Consider the following 18,737-nt stretch of genomic DNA (forward strand, 5'->3'; position numbering starts at 1 on the left):
TTTTAATTTGTGTGCTGCTTGGAGGTGTGGGTTGTTGTTGTTGTTGTTTGTCAGAAAACAACTTACAAAGTTTAACAAGCAATTGAATAAATAAAATCACATTCCCTCTTAATTTTTTCCTTGCTGTCAGACTAAAAACCTTCCCAGCACTTTTAGCCTTTCCCATGAAGATGAGGCGCTCCAACCCACTGATCATTTTGGCCACCCTTTTCTTTCTCCCTTTTCCTACGATATCCTTTTTAAGAGGGATGACCAAAACTATGTACGGCATTCCGAATGTGGCTGCATCACAAGAGCTTGTATAACGGGCCTTGTGATATTGGAAATTTTGTTTTTGATTCCTTCTGTAATCATTCCCAACACGGAGAATGTCTCGCATCTCAGAATGCAAAGGCACAATGACATTTAAGCTTGCATTTCGTTTTCCATTCCCAAAATGGCAGTATGGCTCCAAAGACCATTCGTCGCCCAACAGCCTCTGCACACGCAGCCTGGTCTTGAAGTTGTTATCTACAAAAATAGCATTGCTTTTCCTTTAAAGGAGAAAGTTGCACCATCCCAAAGATGCTTCCATTCTAAATGGAATCTTAATGACCAAATATTTCAACCATCCAATATTTGTAAAGATGCATGAAGGGTGTGTGTGTTTTGAATCGGAATAGCTATAATCCATTCAAAACAAAACCCCTGCTGTTATATTATCCTATTTTCAGGGTCTCCCATTGTTGTCAAATGTCAAGTAGACAAACTTGAGGAAGGAAAGATTAGGCATAGGTTCCCTACCATTGATTCCAATCTAGAACTTCGTCTCGCATCCTGACAGCCCTGCTGTGATACAACAAGAAAGTGCTGTTTTTAGTGGCGTTCCCTGTCTTGCAGATCTCCCAGTTTGAAGTCTGCACCCCAAGAGGGAAGATCTCCATTCCATGTACATAAACAGCAACCCCCAAACACTCAGCAGCCTCAACTTTCCCCTTTGTTAGATTGCAGACGTTCAGAATGAGGGCAAGTTGTCTAGTGAAGCTGAGGTCTGTGCCAATCCCAGTACTAGCACGAAACACCTACCTCAGATGTCTCAGGGCTTTCACAGTAGGGAGGGGGAGGCAAAAGTACCTCCTGTTCCCTGTGCTTCCACCAGTGGCATAGCGTGGGTTGCTAGTGCCCAGAGCCACATGAAGCAGGCTTGGGAGGGCAACTGACAGAGTACTCATATGCGTTCAACTGCCTTACGGCATACGTGTCACCCAAGAGATTGTGGCCCCAGAGATAAGAAAAGAAGAGTCATTCCATTGTCTGGTGAGGTCACTTCCTGGTTCACATGGAGAAGCCGTTTTCAATGGAGCCTAGCCATGGAAACATGCAGCTGTATTGAGGCAGCACCAGGAGTTGGCATTTTGTGCACCTAACAGTTTTGTGCCTGGGGCAACAGCCCCCGTGGCCTCCACCACAATACACCACTGGCTTCCACACTGGGCCCAGAACCTACTTGGAACCAGCATGCTGTGTTCATAATAGAATTGTTTGCATTAGTTGCATAAAATACTTTCATAATACAATTTCTGTGCATTATTTAGTTTTTGCAAGTTCAGATCCTGATTTGTTCATAATAACCTCCTTTGGTTTGTTGGGGCTTATTTCCATTTCATTTAAATACCAGGTCATGGGCCTTTTCTGGAAACATTTTCAACCACCTTCCAAAGTTGTAGGTTGAGTGCTACTGCAATGTCAGCCTTTGCTTCCATAGGCAAAATCTAAGGCTATATCCCTGGAAAACTGGCTTTTGACCTGTCCTTCTCTTCCTGCATTCGTATAAATCCACACACACACACACACACACACAAAATCAAGAAGCCCAGATGTGTTTCCCCTGCAATTCATGTGTTAATGCTTTGGACCCCCCCCCCCATAAGTACACAATTTGCAGCGTTGTGTTTGGTTTTCTGCCATTGTTCCTTCTTTTGTTTTTGTTTTTCTGCGGAAAGCTGTTGGAGGATCATGGTGACAAATGATCGCAAAGCATCGTTTGCCAACTCTTGCAGAGCATTCCTCCAGGTTTTATGACAGCAGCACCACATATTCAAAAGTGTACATTTTGAAAAGTACATACATTTAGTTTCTCGCAGTTGGAGAACATCTCTTTAATAGCCAAAGCAAATGTGCTGTTATTGCATTCTGCAATGAAACATTAACCCCACCACCACCCAAGCACTTGCCATTTTGCGGCACATAGCTACTAAATACTTGGTTGCCAGGGTGCCTGAAAGTCAAGAAGGAGCAAACAAGCAGAAAACTGTAAAAGGGGCTACATCTGTGACTTGAGCCGAAGAAATAACCTCCTTCCCAAATTTTCCCCATTGAATTTCCAAATACAGTTGAATCTATGAATGGCAATGGACTGAAATCGACATTTGCACAAGTGGAGCAACTTCTGCTTGTGTGGTAGAACTTAAGACTTTCTCTTCTCCCCAAAACAGCACCCCCCAAATCTGCTCTGGTGTGTTCAGGGAACCCCAGCGCAGATTTGGAGTGGGGGCTTTCAGGGAGAGGAAAAGGAGAGAAAGCTCCATTGAATGATTAGTAGTTGTTCTACTTGGGCAGTGGCTTTGTTTAGTGCAACCCAGTGGGTTCCTTGCTTAATTGAGTAACCAACGCAGCACCATTCAACTGTGGTGGGCTATAACTCACATTATCCCTGACCTTTGGCCGTACTAGTACTAGTTGGAGCTTATTGAAGTTGCATTTGGCGAACACTCCACGTTCTGCCAGCAATCCTGTGAGTTCAAAGCTTGCATCAAACCTCTCCCAACATCTTTGTTCTTCTCTTCTGCAGCTTCAGCTAGAATGAATTGCTTCTGTTCATTTTTGGTGGGGAGGGAAGTAGATGTTGGATCTGGGAGAAACAAGCCCAGTGATGAGCTGAACGACAGCAACACAAACCTGCTGGTAGAGAGGACTAGAACAGATGGGTCACTGACTTCTGATGAAATTGATTCTTGTGTGTCCATAGAGGCTGTGGCTGCTTTCACAGCCAGATTGGGGGGGGGGGGGAGGAAGAGATGCGGGTTAAGACACTTCATTCCTGAAGCCTTCACCATCGTTGCTCTCTGATGTTTGCAGAGGAATAATAGTTAGGCCAGGACTCCCAGTTGTGGAGAAGAGGGAATGTCAGCAGGTGCAGTTTGTTACATATGCTACACTTGATGCAATCCACCTTTCTTCTCAGATTTTAATGGCATTGCAAGGCCATAAGAGAGGCCCTATTACCACCACCTATTGGCTGTGATATTATTACTACGTCTCAGTCACAATAGTCCATAAAGCTTAGTTAGCATCTTGCAGAGACTTCCATAAAAATCATTATCACTGGACCTCAAAGTGCTGAATTTCCCTCTTCTACAGAACCATTAAGGATGCAGAAGCCGTTTTCAATTTTTGCATTGGTAAGGGCAGTGGCGTAGCGTGGGTTGTCAGCACCTGGGGCAAGGCAAATAATTTGTGCCCCCTAACCCATGGATTTCCGCCCCCTAACCCTAACCCCAAGATGTTGAGCCCGGTGCGGCCGGCCCCCCCTGCACCCCCACGCTATGCCACTGGGTAAGGGACCCTTGGACGGTAAAGTCCAGTCAAAGGCGACTATGGGGTTGTGGTGCTCATCTCGCTTTCAGGCAGAGGGAGCCGGCGTTTGTCCATAGACAGCTTTTCGGGTCATGTGGCCAGCATGACTAAACCGCTACTGGCGCAATGGAAGCCAGAGCGCACGGAAATGCCTTTTACCTTCCTGCCACAGTGGTATTTATCTACCGGCATTTGCGTGTTTTCAGACTGTTGTGTTGACAGGAGATGGGACAGAGCAATGGTAGCTCACTCCGTGGTGGGGATTCGAACCGCCGACCTTCTGATCAGCAAGCCCAAGAGGCTCAGTGGTTTAGACCACAGCACCACCCTAGTCCCATGAGCACTCTGTAAGAGCACATCACCTGTACATTGTGGGTGTGTCTGTGTGTATTTAAAAAATACCACTGGATACATTTTCTGTTTCGAAACAGCTATTGGTAACCACATACAAATATTGAAAACTACTGTGCTAGTAGTGGAAGGATTTTTGCTTGTGGTGAACCAGAGCATACTGGTGTTTCATGAGGGGTAGTGATCAGCATGAGACATAAGACCTTTATTGGAGGGGGAACTGTAGGAATTTTTCAGGTTGTTTGACCTGATATCCTATGCCTGTTTACTGGGACGTATTTGTGGGATTGAACCCTGTTGCGTAAAAACAGTTTGACGTGTTCTTACATGTTTCACACCCTGGGGAATAAAATAACAGTGCAGAGAGGTTTTTCTGCTCTTTAAAAATTAAATCTCATTCTGAATTTAGACTGAGCTGGATTAGTCTGTTGTGAAGCATTTGTTCATTGTAGATATATATATTGTAATCCTGTAAGAAGATAGGCCTGAAAATGGCGCAGCCTGGAACTGTAAAACAGTTGGGGCTAATCCCCTCTAATTCACGAGAGTTCTTCTTCTGCTGTCTTCTTTTTAAGCTGAAAGAAAAATGTGCTGCATCAGATGACATGTTTTTCATTTAGCTTGCTGCTCTTGAGAGAGAGAGTGCACTTAAACAACTTTTTAGCCCAAAGCATCGGTAAGAAAATGTGGGAGGTATTAGACGTGTGGAAGGCAGAATACTGAGCTAACATATCCACTGTATCACAGAAGTCATGGAATTAGTGGAGGGGAAACATTTCTGTGGTTCTTTCACCCTTTATGTCTGATGTCCTATAACAGGGATGCCCAACTCCCAAGAGACTGCGATCTACTCCCGGAAAAATACTCCTGGTAGTGATCTACCCATGGGGGGGGGGAGGAGACCAAAGTTTTTGAGTTTTTTGTGTGTGCTTTTTTTAGAGGAGCAGGTCGATCATCCAGGGATCGACCTGTCAATCACAGCCGACTGGTTGGACACCACTGTCCTATAACATATGTTTATACTTCCTTATAAGCATTCTTGGGAATAATTAGTTACCCCCTTACACACTTTCCTTTCATATTCACCAAGTCAGAATGATCTGGTAGACGCTTACATACCCTCCAACATTTCTCTGATGAAAATAAGGATGTCTTGTTTCATCAGCATTTTATTGTTTACGCCCCACCCATCTGACTGGGTTGCCCCAGCCACTCTGGGCAGCTTCCAACATATATAAAAACATAATAAAACATTAAACATCAAAAAATACAGGGCTGCCTTCATATGTCTACTAAAGGTTGTATAGTTACTTATCTCCTTGGCTCGGGGGTTGCATAACTCCATACCCTCCAATATATCTCCAGTGAAAATAGGGATATACTAAGGACTTTCTGGGATCAAATGTGAAACCAGGATGGCTTTTATAAATGTGGGACTGTCCCCGGAAAATACGGACACTTGGAGAGTCTGCACTTGTGCTTTGTGCAACTTTGATTCATGCTTATGAATACAGATTGGTATTCTGGGTTATATATCTTTTTGCATATTCTGCCTGAATCTTTGTAAAATGTGATGGTCAGAGTGACTTTGATTTCATTTTCAGCTGGATTGATCCTGGCCTTGAAGCTCAGCCTGCTGCCTTCAAAGCAACGGCACTGGCAAATTTTAATCCTCCCATTTCTCCTTGATATATTGGTTGGCGAGCAGAAATCAATTAATTGGCCTGTGAAAGCCAACAAAAATGATGCTCTGTATGACATTGTGTCTGGGCAAAGAACCTGCTCTGCCATAACTCTCCCACACACCTGGGACAATTGGTAAAGGGTAAAGGGACCCCAACCATTAGGTTGCGGATGACTCGGGTTGTGGCGCTCATCTCACTTTATTAACCAAGGGAACCGGCGTACAGCTTACGGGTCATGTGGCCAGCATGACTAAGCCGCTTCTGGCGAACCAGAGCAGTGCACGGAAATGCTGTTTACCTTCCCACCGGAGTGATGCCTATTTATCAATTGCAGTTTGACGTGCTTTCTAACTGCTAGGTTGGCAGGAGCTCACCCCGTAGCAGGGATTCGAACCGCCAACCTTCTGATCGGCAAGCCCTAGGCTCTGTGGTTTAGACCACAGCACTACCCATGCCCTCCTGGGACAATAGCTGACAATAGCTGACTCCAAATGGGTACCGAATGTGTAAATACCTGGTCCATATCCCCCCGCCCCAAAGTTTTAATTTAGTAGTTCTGGTCTATCTCAAACTTTCTGGAGCAGTACCAACAAACCTGCTTTTTCCTTGTGTCCTAATTTAAATGTATAAAGTCCTCTCTGTACTTGATCTTAGCCAAAAGGCCAAGAACCTTCTCCATGTGGAGATAGCAGTATCAAACCAGTAATGCACGTACTGCGAGCTTGTTCTCTCTATAAAGATCTGTGTAACAAGGTTATTCCGCCTCTTCTGTTTTCTATGCCAGGTTGTTCGTCCACTGCTACAGTATCTTTTCCTCTTGCAGACCAAGATTACCAGGTGACAGCAAACATGGCAAAACTTTTAGCTGGGGCAATTTAAAGAAGATCTACCATCTAACCTTTAGTAAAGAAAGCCCATTTGCAGGGGGAAGAAAAATGTATGAATTATGTCTGGTGCCCCATTCTTAGTCTTCCTTCTTCCTTGACCAGTGGCCATCTAATAAAAGAACCACTGCATCTCTCCTTGCTGTGACTCAAATTTGTTGTTGTTGTTTAGTCGTTTAGCCAGACCAGAGCACGCCAGGCACTCCTGTCTTCCACTGCCTCCCGCAGTTTGGTCAGACTCATGCTGGTAGCTTCAAGAACACTATCCAACATCTCGTCCTCTGTCGTCCCCTTCTTGTGCCCTCCATCTTTCCCAGCATCAGGGTCTTTTCCAGGGAGTCTTCTCTTCTCATGAGTGGCCAAAATATTGGCACCTCAGCTTCAGGATCTGTCCTTCCAGTGAGCACTCAGGGCTGATTTCCTTCAGAATGGATAGGTTTGATCTTCTTGCAGTCCATGGGACTCTCAAGAGTCTCCTCCAGCACCAGAATTCAAAAGCATCAATTATTTGGCGATCAGCCTTCTTTATGGTCTAGCTCTCACTTCCATACATCACTACTGGGAAAACCATAGCTTTAACTATATGGACCTTTGTTGGCAAGGTGATGTCTCTGCTATTTAAGATGCTGTCTAGGTTTGTCATTGCTTTTCTCCCAAGAAGCAGGCATCAAATATGTCTATACAAATACAGGAAAAATCCCATTCATCAAATCTGGAGGTACGGTGCAAGGGCTTGATATTCTCCAGAAGTTCTCAGTTCCAGTAATCCCAAAGTGTGTCGGTTTCCTGTTGTCTCATCTTACCCAGTTTGCAGCTCTTAATGTGCTGGCTAACAGTTTTGAATCACCATTGGGCATTCTTGATACATTTTGAGGCTTAACACCTGTGTTGCTCAGAGTTCTAGCCCAGCTGCTGTTTCTTTCTGTAAAAGAAAGAAGAAAAAAGTGTGAAAATAATAGCGGATTTTGGAAAAGCAACTTAAGTGTTAAATTAAGCCTTGGACTTCATTAAAAATGTCAGACGAGTCGCACTTTTCAAAATGTACAGTACAGGAGGTTGACGGAGGGAGGGAAGGAGGTTGAGCATGCCTAATGGAGTACATTAAATGTATAATTTTTAATGAGGAGCAAGGGGTGATATTTAACTAGCACCAGAAGGTTTGAGGTTTAATAGTTTCTCCAAAATCAAGTTCAGAACTCAGATTGCCCTATCTCATTTGGACAGTGCATTGTTCTCATTTGTAAATAGCTTTTTATATCGGCAAATTGCGTCTTCAGAATTGCTTGGCCCATACTGGTATATGCTTTGGCAATCTCACCTGGTGTGGAACTCAGTGTGTTTTGACTATGCACGATTTTGGTTTTAGGCATGATCTCTGGAATGTACCCACCCCAGCCCACATAAGTTGCAGGCTTACTGTAGTCAGAAGAAACCTCTTTAGTCACATTTAGTCCATTTCCTACCAGGGAGCACTGCAGGAAAACAGCAAGGCCCGTCATTTTATCCAGCGATTTGGGTAATAAGTGATAATAAGGGATATGAACCATTAATGAATAAAATCAGTTTTGGAGAAAAATAATGTTGTTGTGTTCTCTAGGGCAGGGGGAGAAAACTGGTACCCTCAACACAACACAAGCTGTCAATGTTTTCCTTTTTTTAAGGGAGATTCCCTTATTCTGAATAGGATTCCTCGCAAGAAAAGGGAAAAGTTGACAGCTATGAATTGAACTGGCACCACCCCTGATTATTTGTTTCATATCCTGCCTTTCTCAGTGCAAGACCCAAAGCAGCTCGCAGCATCAATTAAAATAAATACAACAAACACACACACACAATCAATATAATTGATTGGATGTGCTGGCTGGAGCTGATTGGAATTGTCATCCAACAACACCTAGAGGGAACTACATTGCCTACCCAGTTTTCTAAAGGCCTTGCTGTTTGGGGGCTTTTGCTTAAATGCAGGCTGTTTGGATTCTAGCTGGTTTGCAGTCTGCTCCAGACATACCCTAAAACATTTTATTCATTATAGCTGTTATACCCACTCACCCAAATCTTGTTTTTTCCATGTTGGTTTTAAGATTGCGTTTTCAGCAAAGCACACAACCTTAAAACATTTATGTGACATTGTGTTGCCTAAGTTGATGTTGATGCTCCCTGTTTCTCTTTATTACTGCTTTTTCGTGGTAGCATGAAAACATAAGTAAGACCTGTGATGCTTAGGAGGGATAGCATTGCAAAAGAAACTGGGTTTTGTGCAGAAATGCCCGCGCAGCTGGGCTCTGGGGATTTTCTGTTTTCGAGTGCGACATCCCTGCTGTGCTACAAATCAGTTATGAAACCTTGAAAAACAGAATAAGACCAGGGAGGTGCAGGTCTTTTTCCAAGGAAGAAGCGCAAAACGTGGCAAGGCATGAACTTGTTGTGTGCAACTTTTCTGGATCATGGCCAGTGGCTGTGGTTGAAAGTCTCTTCAAAGAGCAAACGGGGCTCTGTCCATGTTCTTGCTTGGCAAAAGGTTGTTGCTCATTAAGATGAACTAGCAAATAGCTGTTGACTTTGTTGTCTCCAGTTCCAGGAAAACAAGTGAGAGGTGCTGGCATTTCGAATCAGGGAGCTTGTGCATTTGTATGTGTGATATGTTGTTGTTGTTTACTTGTGTCCGACTCTTCGTGACCCCATGGACCAGAGCATGCCAGGCACTCCTGACTTCCACTGCCTCCCACAGTTTGGTCAAACTCATGCTGGTAGCTTTGAGAACACTGTCCAACCATCTTGTCCTCCGTCGTCCCCTTCTCCTTGTGCCCTCCATCTTTTCCAACATCAGGGTCTTTTCCAGGAAGTCTTCTCTTCTCATGAGGTGGCCAAAGTATTGGAGCCTCAGCTTCAGGACCTGTCCTTCCAGTGAGCACTCAGGGCTGATTTCCTTAAATTCCTTATATTATGTGTGATATAAGGTAAAGGTAAAGGTACCCCTGCCCGTACGGGCCAGTCTTGCCAGACTCTGGGGTTGTGCGCCCATCTCACTCAAGAGGCCAGGGGCCAGCGCTGTCCGAAGACACTTCCAGGTCACGTGGCCAGCGTGACATCGCTGCTCTGGCGAGCCAGAGCTGCACACGGAAACGCCGTTTACCTTCCCGCTAGAAAGCGGTCTCTATTTATCTACTTGCACCCGAGGGTGCTTTCGAACTGCTAGGTTGGCAGGCACTGGGACTGAGCAACGGGAGCGCACCCTGCCGCGGGGATTCGAACCGCCGACCTTTCGATCAGCAAGCCCTAGGCGCTGAGGCATTTACCCACAGTGCCACCCGCGTCCTATGTGTGATATAGCTTGCACCAATTGGGTATGCCATTTTAGGGGTGAAACTTAATTTTTGCAAATTTACCAAGGGAGGGATCTTAAAATATGTTTTTGTCTGTGAAAAAAATCAAATCTGCTCCTATTTTTACGATAGGACAACATTTAGCTTGGTGATTCCTCTTTCTGCCTAGCTAACTGCACCATGGGACACGGGTGGCGCTGTGGGTAAAACCTCAGTGCCTAGGACTTGCCGATTGCATGGTTGGCGGTTCGAATCCCCACGGCGGGGTACGTTCCCGTCGTTCGGTCCCAGCGCCTGCCAACCTAGCAGTTCGAAAGCACCTCTGGGTGCAAGTAGTTAAATAGGGACCGCTTACCAGCGGGAAGGTAAACGGCGTTCCATGTGCTGCGCTGGCTCGCCAGATGCAGCTTGTCACGCTGGCCATGTGACCCGCAAGTGTCTGCGGACAGCGCTGGCTCCCGACCTCTAGAGTGAGATGAGCGCACTACCCTAGAGTCTGGCAAGACTGGCCCGTAAGGGCAGGGGTACCTTTAACTTTACCTTTAACTGCACCATAATCTTTTTAAGGTGCAGCACCCAAAACTGCATACAGTATTCCAAGTGTGGTTGCAACATAATATTTGCAAAGCGGCATTATGATATTGGCAATCCATTGATGGTGGATTTGTTTCCTAACGTTTGGATGCTTGTGCTGTATGATTATGTTTTTATAGGGAACTCTTTAGAAAGCTACTTGAGATTCTGCTGCATAACATTACTCTCCAGCAAGAAATTCTTCTCTAACTGTACCTTATAGCACACAATATAATTGTAGAGCTTTGGGTTCCTACAATGGGGAATTGGAGACAGATTGTCGTGTTGACATTGGCAGTGGGAAACCTAAATGTTTCTCCACTCAAGTTTTTGTTTTCTTTTGCAATAATTTAATATGCAGACCTTCAGAGTCATGTCAGAAATATATATACTAAGCTTTGTTTTTGCCTTTTTCGGTTATTACTCCTAGACATTTGATCACTTTAATGTTCCTGTTCGGAAAATAAAACCATGAGCGTAATGTGCAACTGAACCTAGTTTTAGCCATTAAGAAGGGAATGGGAGTCAGATCTGCTGTTCACATGAGCTTGTTTTGTCCTGGATTCTCAGGCCCTTTTAAAAGTTGTGGTGTGGCCATCTTCAGAACAGTGGAATTCAAAGTAATGCTGTTACAATTATTACGTTAGTGCAAGTCTTTCTACTTGCCAGATGGAACTCAGTAGTGTGCAGTCAGTGAACTAGGGGGGCTAGTCTAGTCCCCTAAGGGGTCCAACAGCCCTCCTGCCACATTCCCAAAGACCATCTGGTTTCAGGAAGGAGTAAACATGGCTCCAGCATCCTGTCAGAGCCCTGCCGCCTCCTTCCTAAACCCAGGAAGCTTCTGCCCAGCTTAGATTTGAGTGCATTACATTTTAGTGTTCTTTGACAATCTACTTCTTCAATAGGCTAAAGGTATTTTTACACTGAGGATCTTCACGGCCTGAATGTTGTCTGGCTCTCTGCAGCAAAGCAGCCGAAAGCTCAGGCTGGGAGCAGGGCAAGGCAAGGCTGTGTTGCTTCAGCAACAAACATACTGAGACTGAGCTCTGCATAGTGATAGGAGTTGCATCCCAACTATTAGCCCTGTCTGGACCATAAGGTTCTTCTTCAGCTAAAGGGACCCAGCCTGCTTTGGTAGTCTCCTACTGAAGGGAGCAAGTGAGCCTCTGGTTTCACAGCTGACTCCTGTGAGTCTGAGGATAGCAATGTATGCCTGTATACCTGACGGAGCGTCTCCTCCCCCATCATTCAGCCCGGACACTGGGAACTAGCGTCGAGGGCCTTCTGGTGGTTCCCTCTTTGCGAGGTTACAGGGAACCAGACAGAGGGCCTTCTTGGTAGTAGCACCTGCCCTGTGGGATGCTCTCCCTTCAGATGTGAAGGAAATAAGCAGTTATCCTATCTTTAAAAGACATCCAAAGGCAGCCCTGTTTAGGGAAGTTTTTAATATTTAATGCTGTATTGTTTTTAACACTTGATTGGGAGTTGCCCAGAGTGGCTGGGGAGACAGATGGGTAGGGTATAAATTATTATTATTATTATTATTATTATTATTATTATTATTATTATTATTATATTTATATTTATTTATTTACTTATTACAGTGGTAAAAGGTAAAAGGTAAAAGTACCCCTGCCCGTACGGGCCAGTCTTGACAGACTCTGGGGTTGTGCGCCCATCTCACTCAAGAGGCCAGGGGCCAGCGCTGTCCGCAGACACTTCCGGGTCACGTGGCCAGCATGACATCGCTGCTCTGGCGAGCCAGAGCCGCACACGGAAACGCCGTTTACCTTCCCGCTGGTAAGCGGTCCCTATTTATCTACTTGCACCCGGAGGTGCTTTCGAACTGCTAGGTTGGCAGGCGCTGGGACCGAGCAGCGGGAGCGCACCCCGCCGCAGGGATTCGAACCGCCGACCTTTCGATCGGCAAGTCCTAGGCGCTGAGGCTTTAACCCACAGCGCCACCTGCATCCCATGTGCGTTACAGTGGTACCTCGGGTTAAGTACTTAATTTGTTCCGGAGGTCCGTACTTAACCTGAAACTGTTCTTAACCTGAAGCACCACTTTAGCTAATGGGGCCTCCTGCTGCCGCCGCGCTGCCGCTGCATGATTTCTGTTCTCATCCTGAAGCAAAGTTCTTAACCCGAGGTACTATTTCTGGGTTAGCAGAGTCTGTAATCTGAAGCGTATGTAACCTGAAGTGTATGTAACCTGAGGTACCACTGTATTATTATTATGATGATGCCACATCTTCAGACTGGAGGGTCACTGTCCCCCCAGGCTGATCAGGTGAAGTGCTCTTGGAGTTGACCCCTCTAGAACCCTTCCCCTTTTGGCTTGGAGTCCTCTTCCCTCATCCCCTGAGAGAGGGGATCCATCTGTGGGTCTCTGACAAATGCGTTCCTCAACACACCTAAGAACTCTGGTTGCACTTTCCTGATGCTTTCTCGCCCTTCCATGGAACAGGTGCATGGACCTCTAGACTTGGCTATACAGTCAAACTCAGCCCTCCAGATGTTTGGGATCAACTCCCATGATCCCTAGCTAGCAGGACCAGGGAGGCTGGGCAGGGATGCTGGGAATTGTAGTCTCAAAACATCTGGAGGGCCGAGGTTGAGGAAGCCTGGTCTACAAAGTAGTAGAAGTCAAAGGGTGGACTCGGGTCACCCCACCTCAATGTCTAAGACCCAGAGTACTACCTTGGGAGTACTCTTAGGCTTGAGGAAGCACATGGCCATGCCACAACTTAGTTTTGAAGCGCCTTATTTGTTTCAGAAAGGGTTTCCATCTGGCATGAACGGCTAGTGTCTGAGAAACACAAGCCTTATGCTTCCATAGTTGTATGTTGCTAGTTGCAAGGTCCTTCGGATCCTGACCGGTGCTTCTTGCACTCCCAGTCGTGTGCAGGAAGCACAGTAGAATCAAAGGCTTGTGCAGCATCACTTACACTAGATGCCATTGAGTGAAATCCAAGTGTCTCAAATGCATTTCTGAATTGGAGATGAGATTGATTATAACTGTGGTTTCCATCTTTCTTTCTTTCTTTCTTTCTTTCTTTCTTTCTTTCTTTCTTTCTTTCATCATCATCATCTATTGTTATCTATTCTGAAAAGAGCTCCCTTCTATTTTTTTTTTAAAAAGGTGCACATATAACTAACTTATTGAAACAGACCTTTTAAAAATTCTAAATTATTTAGTCTAAAAAGAATATGAATATTAGTGGGATTTTTGCTTTTGGCTATAGGTAGAATGTGACTGACAAAAAAACACCTTCTGGGACATTCCTGAATCCATACAGAGAATGTTCCATATATATATAGGTAAATATTATATACAAAGGGTGTTGTCAGGTGTTGTTTTCTGTATAATGGCACGCGTGTGTGTATACCTGTAACTCTTTCCCTGTTCTCTGGGTTTGGCAAGAAATGTTGGAGCAGATGTAGATGTGAAGTGTGCTATGCCCTGCCACCGTAGGCTTGACTAGTCTTTCTTTAATTGAAACACATGTCTGGCATTTTCCCACTTGTGGTTTAAGGGGAAATGTAACAAATCTTTTTTCTTTTTTTGGAAGTGATTGCATAGTGCCATATATATATATATATAATGCGAAAGTAATGGCCTGTTTTCACTGATCATTAGTTTTATTTCTTAAAGAAGAAATTGTTGTGCATTCTGTTCTTCATTTTGTGTCTGTGTGTGTCTGTAAACTGTCTTGGGTCGTTTTGAGAAAACTGACCAAGAAATGCTAGAAGAAATTAATAACGGTGATAATGTTTTGATTTATAAAGATGGCTTTGCACAATGGGGCTTCTGTAAACAACTCTTTTCACTATTTTGCTTCTTGCAGAAAGAAAAGTATTCCTGGCCACTCAAACATAACAGTTGGATAAGTGCTACTTGGTAAGTTTCCTGTTTATACACAATGGTGCAAACTTGCCACCATTGTATGAATCATAAACCATGCTTTGGGAGATTTGGGAAGTATGTGGAGATGCTAAACAAGAGCTCATGTTTGATTTTATTGGTGTCAGTGTTGTAAACAAAAATTGCCCTTTTCCCTTATGGGGTATCCAAGAGCCCATATAGAGTCCTTACATAGGTTCCCTATTGTTAGGAGAGAATAACAGAGGCCAACCAGAGAATATTGAGAAGCAAAGCAGCTAGTAAGCTTGATCTTTATTGATCTATTGCAACAGGGTGCTCCCCTCACCCACCGGAGAGAGGAGGGACCCAGAAAAATGGCATGCAAGGCCTTATAAAGACTTTTGAAATTCCCATCCTGTAGATCAAGACCACCCCCAGAAACGTCATACATACATGACAGAAGGGGTGTAACCTAAGACCACCCTCAGATACATCACACCTACATCACAGAAAAGGCGGTCTAAAACAGAATTTGAATATTGTTTTCTCCTGTTGTTTATCTCCTGTCTGGCAGGTTACTTGATTGGATTGCCTGGGGAGCCTGGCCATTCTTTTGTAGTGATAAATACTTAGTTCCTGGGCCAGGTCACAGGCTCACACCCTATTCAAACACAGACATACCCTTAAGGCAGGATTTGTGAAGGAAAAGACAATGGGGAGGTTTCCCACTTTGACCTTGCAGAGAAAACATTTGGTCAGTTTAGGAATCAAAATGGCTTCAGGTCGGTCTTCCTGTGCTGATCTATGTACGTGCGGTTATGAACATTACCATATATCTAAGACCTCAAAATTCCTATCACATCAGGAAACTTTAGCATAGATGGTATGCATGGCTTCAGGCAGGGATTGCCCTCCTGGCTCTTGAGCTGAAACTGGCAAAAGCTCCTTTAATCTTTAGCTTGCTCCTTCCAGCTAATTACCTGGTTACAAAGGCATCAGATTCATCATAGCTCCTTATACACAGCAAGAGAACAGGCCATGAGCAACAGAAGGTGTCAAGGGTTATAGCAAGTGAATCTGGCAGCATCTGAAGGAAACCTCAGGAGGCAATTTCTTTTTGCAGCTCTAATCTAATATATCACATTGCTACTTTGGGCTGGGGAAACTTGTACTCCCTTGATGCTGATTGGAGAAACTAGACTTGCACATCTCAGAATATGTATATATCTTTGGAGAACGATCTCTCTGCTACCAGCTATCAAGGGAAATGCACGTTGCTGTCATCTAAAGGTAGTATCAGGTCTGATTCCAGAGTGTTTTTTAATCTGTTTATTTATTGTGAACCTCAGATCTCTTAGCTGGGTCAAAATTTAAGATGATGCCAAAATGACAAAAAATGATGGGAAGAATCAGAAATCAAGAAGACCAAAATTTTAACAATGAATGGGGGAAATTTATAATTTAACTAATAACTACTGTAAACAGTTAAGATCGTTAATAGGATAGGAATAACATTTGTAGTTTAATGGTGAATTTTGGATATAATAGAGATGTAAGCAATTTGGATTATTATAAAAGATGCAAGAGGAAATTACTAACAATAGGATCCATAATGGGGAGGAAGGAAAAAGAAGTCTGGGAGATTCTTTGCAGTCTTGTTTTCTAAGAATCTAAAGCTGCACTCCCAGCCTTCCTTACCTGAAAGTAGGCCCCATTCGAATCAATAGGTCTTACTTCCTGAGTAGACATAGTTAGCATTGTTCTGTGAAATTACATCAGTAGTAGTTTTAGAAGCCTGCAAACAAAGGTTTGGCTGTTGGGGGTGCATAACTTCTTCCAGAAAGGGGGGGGGGTGTTGTATGGAAGAAAACGTGGACGCTACTGGTTTGCACAGTCAACTCCATCCAACATTTCAGTTTACCAACAAGTTAAAGCCCCATTTAATGGTCTTGTTCTGACTTGGCTTCATATGTCCCCATGTAGCCAAATCTCAAACAAAGGACAGGGGTACCTCAGGTTACAGACACTTCAGGTTACATATGCTTCAGGCTACAGACTCCGCTAACCCAGAAATAGTACCTCGGGTTAAGAACTTTGCTTCAGGATGAGAACAGAACTCATGCTCTGGCGGTGCAGCAGCAGCAGGAGGCCCCATTAGCTAAGGTGGTACCTCAGGTTGAGAACAATTTCAGGTTAAGAACGGACCTCCAGAACGAATTAAGTTCTTAACCTGAGGTACTACTGTATTAAGAAGCTAAATCCTAGGAACATGCCTTGTACCTGCCTTAGACCATTGATTCTTAGACCATTGGCCCACTAAGCTTGGTTTCAGCCAGGAATTCCTCCTGGCTCTAGCTGGACTTGCTGGGAATAGAAGTTGGGGCCTTCAGAGGAAAGGGTGGCCTCACATTGGCACCCTGTTGGTCAATAAAAGGGTGGGGAATGGCACCCAGTAGCAACGAACATGTTGGCCACTGCTGGTAGGTGGGGCAAACCCTTTGCACATGTTCACCGGCTGCCCCAGAGACCAGCAAAATGCCTCCCTATCTCTACTGCCTGCCAAGTTGGGGTGAGCACTTATCTCAGCTGTCGAATTTCCCTTGCCTGGTCCTCCTGTTACCGTCACTACAAGTTCTCTGCCTCCTTTCCCCATCTCTAGAAGTTGCGGTTGAGATGGCTTTGCCACAGCATCACCTGTGAAGAAACGCAGGAGGGCTGATTCCTCTTCTAAAATAAAATAAAAGCCAGCAGTTCTCTAGAGCTGTGCCTTCATTCGTCATCAGTAGACCTCGCCTCTTTGAATTTGTCCGGAATGCTTTCTTGCTCCATGCCTTTTGTACTGTGGGAACTTGCACGTTAATTAAAATAAGGGGGTTGCAAATGGCCGATGTTGTTTTCACTCCTTGGTGCAAAGGCTGCAAGTAGCATTTAAGGTAAATAAAGCACTTAGAGATCAGCACAGATGACATCCTTAGTTAAACTAACATCTGTAGCTCAGTAACACTGTCTGTTTGACTTGGGTTTTTGTCAGATTGTGTTTGATTCTGGAAGCTATGTGGAATGTGAGATCACTCTGCTCCTTTGATAATTGGTCACTGTAACTATTATGTTTTCAGGTAGTTAACATTACCTGTTCTTTTTTGCATTTCATTTCCCTCTGTACACAGTCCTCTAAATTTTTGTTGCAAGACTTTTATATATGTTCGTTAAAATAAAGGGGGATTTCCTTTAATGAATCTCAGAAGTGCATTAAGAAAAGTGGCATGCTTAGTGGAGAGGTCATTTTAAATTCCACACAGTGATACATTTGCACAAGCATTTGTGTTTTATACTCTACATGCTTTATGTCTCTAATGTATGTTTTATACTTTTGCTGATTCCATCTCCTGGATATAATCTGGGCTTTTGTGAAACCAATTAGCAGCCACGTTTCAGTTCTTCCAGGATTTAGGAGTGAAGCGTAACTCTTATAGATGAAATCTTCCCTGTTTTGCAACGTTAACTCTTTTGATTCACAATACACAATGATATTTTCCTCAGCTTATTCCATCACTAGTGGGTTAATTGGAATAATGCCCCAACAATTGACGGTATTTCCTTTGAACCATTGTTTTTGGATGATGGAATGGAGCATTAAATTGTGCAATGCTCCTTTCCTGAACGACCAACCAGGAGGCACAAAGTTTGATTTAGAAAAAAAAAGTTGTTAGTTTTGGATAACAGCCCCCACTCGAAACTGGCAAAATTGCCTAGATGCATTATGCATTTGACTTTAATGTCTTATTGACCCTGAGAACAATGTCCACCTTATCTGATATCAAGATAATCCTGCTAAGAGTGGGAGGTTCCCTTCTTATCTTTGGAAAAACCTTCCTGATGTTGTCTGCTTGCATATAAACTGTGCCAAGGGAGGTGTAGTCTCAGATGAATGCTGGCAACTTTGCTGCTAAGCGAACTGCTGGCCTCAATGTTTTGCCTTCAAAGAATTCACTGCAAACTTTTGCGAAGATTTCCACACTATATGAATGTTTACATGTCAGCTGAATGAACTTTTAAATTATTGTTTTAAGGTATCTCCTCCTTAACCGTGGTCTGTAATGTTAGAGAAAACTTACCATGATGTGCGAACCAAGCCATTATGTCTAAATACCTAAACCTCATGGTTTGGAGTTGGCTCGAAGAGTGATCCAAACCATGGTTTACATTAATCACAAGACTTGTGCTTCCTTGCATTTTCAGCCTTTGTGTTTACAAGCAAGCCTCCTTGGTGCCCTTGTTCTTCTGGGGGCAAGGCTTGACAAGGGAAATCACTTTTTCACTGTACAGTTGGATTCTTAACCATTGTTTAGGAAACAAAAGAACAGTTAAACATTAACTGTATGGCCCAGTTAATGTTAATAGAGTGAAGCGCTCACATCCGTAGAATTCCACCAAATGCATT

At 44.1% G+C, this 18,737-nt stretch overlaps 1 protein-coding gene across 13 annotated transcripts in view; it reads left to right on the forward strand.

The window, feature by feature from the left end:
- Window positions 1–18,737, forward strand: part of PLCB4 (phospholipase C beta 4) — a 665,275-nt gene that overhangs the window by 70,872 nt on the left and 575,666 nt on the right. For all 13 annotated transcript variants that reach the window (XR_014561903.1, XM_083730054.1, XM_083730046.1 and 10 more), the window contains one exon: window positions 14,280–14,332. The gene's annotated coding sequence lies outside the window, so the exon portion shown is untranslated. The remainder of the gene's footprint in view (window positions 1–14,279; window positions 14,333–18,737) is intronic.

Source organism: Podarcis gaigeae, assembly GCF_964106915.1.
Source record: "Podarcis gaigeae genome assembly, chromosome: 3".
NCBI classification, from domain to species: Eukaryota; Metazoa; Chordata; class Lepidosauria; order Squamata; family Lacertidae; genus Podarcis; species Podarcis gaigeae.